We start from the raw sequence: 9,399 nt of genomic DNA on the forward strand, positions 1-9,399 counted from the left end.
AAGTGATAACTCTTCCTGCCAATTGTAACAAACTGCTGGTGCCAGTTATTGCTTTTTGAAAAAAAAAAAAATTAAAAAATAAAATAAATAAAAAACAACAAAAAAAGCAAAGCAAAAAAAAAAAATCTTTTAATACTTAGCTGACAGCTTTATCCAAAAGCGGGGAGAAAACCCTGGCCTTTCAAAACCACCAGATATATTTGTAACAACCTCTTTACTGAGTTCATGTATCTTCTTTATTGTTCTTCATAAACAGGCTATTGGATCTCTCCAGCTTGCAATGTGAAAAATGAAAGAATTTCCTCCCATCCATGCCTCTCTTATCTCATAATTGTTTTGTTCGGAGAGGTAGGGGAGACCCGTATAAATGTCTCTGCTATTTTATTTGTCCTCTCCAAGCCCATTCATGCTTTTCTCCAGGGCTTTTGACTCCTGTTCTGTTTCTGCCTGAACCTCTATCTGCTTACTGTTCTCTGCATCAAACCCTGCGAAAGTGTTTGAGATTTCATTTCAGAGGGTGATGCAAGAGAGATAAGAGTCAAAGGCATTTTACAGCCACTTTCAGCGTGTCTGTGCTGGATACGCTGGAGGTAGAGGCACTTAAGTTGCTGCTCACCTGACATCACAGAGAACACCCTGGTTTGGAGTTGCGACATCCTCACGTTGTGTGAGCACTCAGCTACATGCCTCCTCCGATCTTTCCAGAGGGCCCTGCTGCTGGTTCCTTTGCCTCCTGCTGCTGCAGCTTGTGGGGGCCCCTCCATTTCTCTGAGCTCCATTCTTTCCAACCTCCTCGGAAAGCTGAGGGCCTCCCACAGCAAGGAAAGCCCTTGTCAAAGACAGACAGTTCTGAGAGCCTGCAGAAGTGGCCTGTAGAGGAGGAGGAGGTGAAATTTTGTGAATGTGGTTAGTTGTCCTAAAGAGGGGGGAGATACGCACTTGAGGAAGAGGTCAGGGAACAGAGTCTAAAAGGGGGAGGAACTATTTACTAAAACCTGATTCCTTAATGACATGCAACAGAGCAGGTGCCTCCATCCTGAAGCCCTCTGTGAAAAGGCCTGAGTATTGGACTAGTTCCCTTTAAAGACTACCATGAACACTCGTTAGTCAGCTTTTCCGTGATAAGGCTGTGTAACAAATAATCCCAAAATCTCAGTGGCTTACAACAGGCATTTATTTCTTTTCAGTAATGGGCCTGTGAGTTGGCTGGACTCATTTGGGCTTGGGTCAGGTCTGCTTTCCCCATGTCTCTTCATCCTGGAACTATGGCTACCCTGGATGTACTTACATCATGGAGTAGGCAGGAGCTCCAGAGGCTAAACAAACATTCAAAGCCTCAGTACACTCCCACTTCTGTGCACCCGGTTACATGGCCATGCCCAAAATGAGTGAGGCAGGTAAATATAAGTATATGCCATCCTAAGGAGGAAGAGAAAGTGAATATTGAGTGAATATTTGTTCAACAAGAATCCAGTCCACCGCAATTACACACACGCAAACGCGCGCGCACACACACACACACACACACACACACACACACACACACTTACAGGGCCAGAAACTACTTCAGATAGTAGGTATAGGAATAGCTTGCTCTTCCTACCTGCCCTGGGCTGGTTGGAACAGTCCAACAAAAACATTTTAAAATCACATTTATAAAATTTTTAATATTTATTTCTTTTTGAGAGAGAGAGAGCACATATACAGAGGGAGACACAGAATCCAAAGCAGGCTCTAGGCTCTGAGCTGTCAGCACAGAGTCCGACATGGGGCTCAAACCCACAAATCGTGAGATCATGACCTGAGCCGAAGTCAGATGTTCAACTGACTGAACCACCCAGGCTCCTCCAAAATCACATTGATATATGTGGACACTTCAGACTGAAAGCAACTTTAAATGTCATCTAGTCTTACGTCCGCACCAAGGGAAGCTTTTAGTAACACCTCCAGTGAGGAAGAGATCACTGCCTTCCAGGCAACCCACCCTACACACACACTCTTCTTCTACAATGTGTCTGGGATATCTGTGTACAGCTCATAGGTATCCTTAGGGATAGCCTTCCCTTCTCCAAGTGAAAGACCCTAAGTTTACTGTCCTCAAAGTCTATGGTTCCAAGTCACAATTTCCCCTAGGCATGTGCCATTTTGTTAACATGCTACTTATGCTCTAACCTCAGCACTGTGCTCAGAGCTCCAAAGCTACAACATTTGTGTAAGCAGAGTGGGGAGGTCCTCCCCCTCATTCCAAGTAAGGATCAACCAGAGAATGACAGGTCATATGTCTTACTCAGATTGAGCTTAAAGTCACCTAGAGTCAAGACATTCTTACATGTGTTGCTAAACCGTTCATCAATCAACTACTTACGGGGCACTTATTATAAGACTCGCATCCTGCTATGCTGGGGATACAGTGATAAACAAAATCCACATACAAGGTCCCGGCTCTCCTGGAGGCTACCTGGAGAAACAGATAATAAGGAAATAAAGAGGCCAAAAAATAAGAAAATTGAAATACATACTATTAAAAAGAAAAGGCATTGATAACATGAGGAGGGAAAAGGGAAAGCTACTTCAGACAGTGGCCGGGAAGCTTCTCTGAAGAGGTGGATTCCTGAGGCTTGGGGAGAGGGCTGGCCCAGAAGAGAGGGACCCTGAGGAAGCAGCTGGGCGGGAAAGGCCGATGCAAACAGGCCGGGGCGACAGGTGCCTGGTGAGCAGGGAGGGAGGGGCACAGGTCGAGGAGGAGGGGTCAGCAGCTCTGGTTAGCAAGCAGAGAAAGGCGTGATGTGACCCGGACCCTGAGCAGCGTCTCCAGCCTCCCGTGTGCATGTATCTGTGCAGTCCTTTGAGGAGGGGAGGCCTGACGGGAGAACTCTACATTTGCCCCAGCTCAGTTTCTCGTCATTAATTGAGGCCACCCCTTCCGCCAACAAGCCAGCTCTCTGTCGCCGCTCCCTGCCACCAACACGGGTCAGGCCAGGAGGAAATGTGATGGTAATGAGGCGAACCACAGAGCCCTCAGGCACATCACCTGAGGTAGAAAAGACATAAGATCTTACAGAAGAAATTTAAGAGCAGGGACATCAGGAGCCATGATTTTCAGGACCAAACAGTACCTCTCCCTAAACAGCCAGTTCAATGGCTGGGGATAGACTCTGGGTGATGAGCAAAGCCACACCTTCAGGGAAATGCAAGGTGTGCATCCTCAAGGGAGGACCCAGAGCCTGTGTGCAATCAGTCAGACGCCCCTGGAGTCTTGTCCAGGAGCAAGAGGACTGTGTGCCCCGCTTCTGTGCTCATGTCGTCGTGACCACCTGGTTGGCAGGCCACTGCTCTGCTGGGACAGCACTGCTTCCACCTTCTCCGGCAGCCATCGGCGTGGGCCACCGCGTGGGTCTGGCCCATACAGATAGGATGTGTGAGCCCAGAGGCTTACTGAGGAAGTGGAGAGTCCTTCAAACGCAGCCCAGTGGTCAAAGGGCTTTGGGATCCAGACCCTCGGAGATGAAGGAGAAGCTGTCAGCACAGATAAGACAGAGGAAGTGCTGTGGACAGATTTAGACATCAGGAACTCTCCTCCACATGCACGAAGGTCCTCAGACACACTAGGGGACACCTGCCGATTTGTTACCAATGCAGGAAGCCCTGGGCAGGATTTTTTTTTTTTTTTTTTTTTTTTTTAGCTCATGGTGTAATTCCTGGGTTTGCATCAGGACACATATATGAGACACATATATAACTACCCCAACAGGCATCTTTTTTTTTTTCAGTGACTGACCTCCCTCAAGGAGCAAGGAACTCTGGAGAAGGAAATAAAGACAGAGATGCACACCTGGGGGCAGACACAGCTCTTGCAGAGGGCAGTGGTACGCAATGCACTGTGTCCCCAAGGGACGTCCTGTGCCACCATTTGCCTTTCTTGGTCTCCTCTCCCGCCCAGCCTTAGAGGGACTCTGTCCTTCCTCATGTTCTATCCTTGTCCTTCCTAACTTCAGCCTCATGACCATAGCCAAATAACACAAAGACGTCAGCGGTCCGATCCAAATTATTGAGACGGGGGTGTTTCATGTTTATTATCCCCATTTCATTTTTAAGAGGGGAAACAGGTTTCCCATCAATGTGTAGAGCATACTCCTATCTTGAAAACCATAGATATTAATATAATGGGGGAGTGTTTGGACGTGCAGATGTGCGGAGGGGGGAATGTCTGAGAGACGGAGCACAGAGGATTTTTAGGGCTGTGAAAATACCCCATATGACACCGGAATGGCAGATGCCTGTCCCAATCCATAGAATGTACAATAGCAAAGTGAACGCTGATGTAAACCATAGGCTTTGGGTGATAACCATGTGTCGATAGGGGTTCATTGATTGCCCAAATGTGCCATTCTAGTGGGGGGTGTTGATAACAGAAGAGGCTATGCACGTGTATAGGAGGTACACGGCAAGGTTCTGTACCTTCTGCTCAATATTGCTGTGAACCTAAAGCCTCTCTGGAAAAAAAAAAAAAATCTTTCTTTTTCAAAAGCCTGGCAGGTATCTATCAGACAGTTTACAGTCACCTGAGTTCATTCATTCCCTCAGCCACTTATGGAGACCTTCTACGCGATACTCCTTACCAGAACAGAGTATCAGAATTTAATTAATTTAACATAAGTGATTTAATTTTCTTTCTTCATTCTCTCTCTCTTTTGGCATATCTGCATTTTCTCATTTTTAAAATGAACATATAATGATAATGAACCAAAGAGAAAGAGCTTCAAAGCAGGCCTCCTCCACCCACCAGCTCCTGCTTCCTTCGCCCCAGCTCTCACAACTCCAGCTAGGCACCCTGCTTGAGAACCTACAGATTTCCACTGTAGCATTTGGCCCTGGAGTTGGCGCACTGTTCCTGATCCTGGTAGCCCCTCCAAGCTCAGAGGAAGTCCCGCCCGGCCTCCCTAGCCCCCCAGGAATCCCCAGGGCTAGGATTTGGGCAGCTGTGCAGACCCTACCATCTCACTGAGGTATTATGGTTCTCAATTCATGCAGCACTGGAGAGGCAGCAAAGGAGATAAGCAGAATTTCTGCTCAATGAGTTGATGATAATAATAAATAAAGCCTTTTCTCCGAAGACTTGAAATCTGTTGTCTCATTTCAATGCACAAAATTACTCATTTAAAAACTCCTCCCCACAGACTTGGACTAGGTGGGGATTAGTAACCGTTAACCCCATTTTGCAGATGGGGAAACCAGGGCCCAGCAGGAGCTGGGACTCCCAACCAGTGGCAGAGCAGGTGTCCTGACACCCCAGACAGCACCCGGGTTGGAGAGGGTGCTCTCACCGCCTCGGGCTGGCACTGGAGCATGTGACCAGAGAGTCATCGCTGGATCTTCAAGAGCCTGTGCTGAATTCTCCACCTGTCCTTCTAGCTGCTTCCTTCCTCTGACTCTGAGCTCCCTGAGGACCTGTCCTCCCAAGACTGAGCAAACTGAGGACATCTCCTTCACCTCCCTCACATGGGATGTGCTCAGGACAGGGCCCCCCAAAGCCCCAATGCTTGGTGATTGATGATGCACGAATCGGCTGAACCCTGGCAGAATAACTTCTCTGGTTCAGGTTCTTCTATTTGCCAGGGAGGCAGAGGCAGCCATGTGGCTCAGAGCAGGGAGAGGACATCTTTCTCCTGCTCTGCCTTTGACTGTCAGAGCTTCCAGCCTCGGGTAACCATGGTAATCACCAGCATTAACCACAGCAGTGACAGGAGCCTCAGCAGGCCAGCTCTGACCCACTCCCACTGCAGATGGCACACCAGCTTCCTGCAACGTGCAGTCCCCGGTTTGCATTCTTGTACCCCTGCTGCCTGTGCCCGAGGACTGCAAAGGATGGTCCCTCTCCCAGACCCAGGGGTCGATGCTGGAGGGGGAAATGGACCCCAAGCCTCCTGCACCCTTCGCAGAGCCTGGGTCAGAAGTTTGGGATGTGGTCCAAAATCTTAGTGACCATGTTGGCAGTGGCCAGGGCCTAGGGCTTATGCTTGGGACACCCTGTTTGGTCCTAGCCCCGCCTCTAAAGGGTAGCAACCATCAGCCAGCCACCATAGGTAGCCAGCCCAACCTGGACCTGTGGGGACCTCTCATGGCAGGGTTTAGGGGCATCCGCAAGCAATCTTCTGCTGCCCTTTACCTAAGGGCCAAGCCAAGAGAGCCACAGCAGAGCTGTTCTTGCCCAAATTTGGGGTCTAACCACCCCCACCGTGCCCATCAGCTCCACCAGCCCCATGTTGAGATGCTGGGAGCCAGCTCTCCTGTCTCCAGGTCTCTAACACCACCTACACATCCTGCCAGCCTGGCCTCACCTCATGTCCCCATCCTGCTTTCTCCCATCAGGCACTAAACTACTTTTCCAGGTAGCATAGAGCTGAACCGCTCTCCAGAACCCATGGGCCTGTCCTTTGCAGCTCTGAGGGCCAGACCAGACTCCGCACAGGGAAACAGAAGTGAGGCTCCCTGCGCTTCTCAGGTCTTCAAGTGCTGGGAGCGAAGGACAGCTTCTCTAGGGACCAGCATCCCTGCCCAAGGCCCCAGAGGTTTGCAAGAGGCCAGAGGCTGCATCCCTAGTTCAAGGGCTCTGCGAATGCCTGCCAAACAACGCTAAGGATTCTCGAGTCCTGCTGCTTCTGAGAAACCTTTAAATGGAAACGAGTGAGCTTCCCAGGAACCCCGGAGCCCTGGCTGCCACCCAGGCCGGTCTGCGGGCCGGGGAGCCCAGTGCTGGGGACGGAGAACGACGTGGCACTCCCTCTAGTGGCAAACGTCCCGCACAGAGCCCGGCGTCTCGCCGGCCAGCCTTCCCGGCAGGGCCCTCTCCCTCCGGGACCGCGCGCGGCCCGCCCTTCCCCTCCCGGGGGCAGGCGGTGACCCGCTCAGCAGTGGGGAGCAGGGGCCCCTCACCTGTGCCCGAGGAAGGACCTCGCAGCGAGGGAGCCAGTCCGGCCTCAAAGCCACTCCCGCCGGGCGTTCACAGCTCCATCCCCTGACCGGGAGAGGCCACCACGCGGCCCTCAGCCTGGGGCCAGTTCCGGGAAGCTGTGTGACCTGCCCGGGTCGGAGCTCTCTGCGCCCCTGAGCCGCGGGCCAAGCCAAGCGCTCTCGTCCTTCCGGCGCGAAGTGCGCCGGCAGCCCCGCAGGGGCCCCTGAGCATCGTCTCGGGGTCTCCCGCGGCCTCCAGCCCTCCCCCTACCGCGGTGGGTTCTGGCGCCCCACCCACGCGGGGACACACAGTCATCTCTGTGTCCCCAGCACCGCGCACGGTAACCGTCTGTGGAAGTCACACGAGAATGAAGAAATAAAACAGTATTTGCTGTGGCGAAAGATGTTTCTCCACACAGAAGCCCCACAATACCCTCCCTGCGGCCAGGGAGTTGCGCTGGGTCTTGACTGCGAGCACCCTTTCCATAACCCCTTGCACCCTGCTCAGCTCCCAGACAGACCTAGCTCCTTGAGGGTGGAAGCCCATGTCTAACTCTCTCTGGTCAGGGTCCCCAGGAGAAGGCTGAGAGAACGTTTAGGTGGGGGAGGGAGCGGAAGGGAGAGGGGGAGGAGCTATTATTCAGGCCCAATCAAAGCTGCCGCCTGTAAACCCACTCTGATTGGCCTGCTCAGTCATGCGACCCTCAGAGAGCCAGCGGGGCTCTTACTATAATTTTATTAATCAATTTTAACAGCTTTATTGAGATATAATTCACATATCATACAATTCACCATTTAAAGTGCAATTCAACGGTTTTTGCTACATCCAAAGAGCAGGGCATGGACCACCACCACCAATTTTAGAACACTTTCCTTACTCCCCAAATCTTCATTACTCCACCGCTTCCAGCGGTCATTCTCCATGGCTTCCAACCATCCAGCCCTAGACGGCCACTCCTCTACTTTCTGTCTGCGTGCATGGCCTATTCTGGACGCTTCACGTAAATGAAATCGTACAATATGCGTGGTCTTCGGTGACAGGCTTCTTTCACTGAGCATAATGTTTTCTAGGTTCATCCGTGTGGTAGTGTGTATCAGCACTTCATTTCTTTTTATTACCAAATAATATTCCATGGTATGGATAGGCCACGTTTCATTTATCCATTTGTCAGTGGATGGACATTTGGGTTGTTTCCACTTTTAGCTATTACGGATAATTTTATTTTTACAGTAATAAAAAGCAAAACTGCTTGATGCTTTCCCTACTTCCAAAGAGGATATGAGGTCGTTTACCATGAAAATGGCAAAGGGACAATAAAACCTAAGACTATTCACATGGACATTGCTATTTAATTTTGAGCTTCCTCTGTGTGTCAGGCAGAGTGCTAGTTACTCTCACAAAACACTATCTGTATTTAACAGAAGTTTTTTGGCTAATTTTTGCATGACAATTGAGACCCAAGTTTAGCTTTAGACTTCTTAGTAGCCAAGGCAAAAGAAGAAGTACAAAAAAACCATACATTTTGGGGGCGACTGGGTGGCTCAGTCGGTTAAGCATCCTACTATTGGTTTCAGTTCAGGTCATGATCTCATGGCTTTGTGGGTTTGAACCCCACGACAGGCTCTGTGCTGGCAGTATGGAGCCTGCTTGGGATTCTTTCTCTCTCCCTCTCTCTCTCTCTGCCTCTCCCCTACTTGTGGTGTCTCTGTCACTCTCAAAATGAATAAATAAACTTAAAAAAATAAAGAAATGTACATCATGAAATTGTCCCATGGTCATCGCTGCTGGGTTGGACACAGCTCTCTCATCGACTCTTCTAGAATTAGGAGAGCAGAGTTGCCTTCAGTTTTCAATCAAACATAAAAACTTTTTTTTCTTTTTTCTTTTTTTTTTTTCGCCTATTCTTGTTTCTCCCACTGTATACAGTTAACCACTGACATCATTAACATGAGTCTCTGGTTTACAGAGCACTTCCATACGTGATCTCTTTTAATGCAGTGTAGTTACCTGGGCAGTATTACCAGCCCCATCCTGTAGGTCTTTAGTGTTTATTCAACAAATACCTGTTCCAAGTTGAATACTATGCCAGGCCTGGGGTATGTGGTAAACAAGACAGATATGCCATTGCCCTCCCCAAAATCATGACCTAGGGAGGGAAACAGAGTGAACAAGAAGAAAACTAAGCGATTCCAAAAGGTGAAATGCTGTAACACAACCGGGAGGGAGCAGTGATGGAGAAGATCAAGGTGGACGGAGAACATACTCACCTGGAGCACTCAGGACAGTCCTCACTACACAGGTAGCTTTTTAGCTATGACCCTAAGAAGGAGCCAGCCACGTGGTCAGAGGGAACATGGTGTTTGCTACAGAGGGGATGGCATGCGCAAGAGCTTTGGGGTGAAAAAGGTGGTCCGGGAACGGGGAAAACCATAGCAGCTGGACCGGGG

The 9,399-nt window shown here is 49.9% G+C and overlaps 1 long non-coding RNA gene across 3 annotated transcripts; it reads right to left on the reverse strand.

The window, feature by feature from the left end:
* Nucleotides 1–300: 300 nt before the first annotated feature.
* LOC121044573 (uncharacterized) lies at nucleotides 301–7,544 on the reverse strand. 3 transcript variants are annotated; one of them, XR_005797367.1, is made up of 4 exons: nucleotides 6,934–7,218; nucleotides 2,366–2,458; nucleotides 1,289–1,419; nucleotides 301–870 (listed from the first exon to the last, which is right to left on the reverse strand). It is a non-coding gene; the product is annotated as an uncharacterized LOC121044573 (long non-coding RNA). The 3 variants fall into 3 exon arrangements; XR_005797368.1 differs by lacking the exons at nucleotides 301–870; nucleotides 6,934–7,218 and adding an exon at nucleotides 7,473–7,544 and having other exon boundaries at nucleotides 1,157–1,419; XR_005797366.1 differs by lacking the exon at nucleotides 301–870 and having other exon boundaries at nucleotides 1,157–1,419.
* Nucleotides 7,545–9,399: the final 1,855 nt, after the last annotated feature.

This window comes from Herpailurus yagouaroundi, unplaced genomic scaffold (assembly GCF_014898765.1).
Source record: "Herpailurus yagouaroundi ecotype Mexico unplaced genomic scaffold, PumYag 188, whole genome shotgun sequence".
In the NCBI taxonomy this organism is placed as follows: domain Eukaryota; kingdom Metazoa; phylum Chordata; class Mammalia; order Carnivora; family Felidae; genus Herpailurus; species Herpailurus yagouaroundi.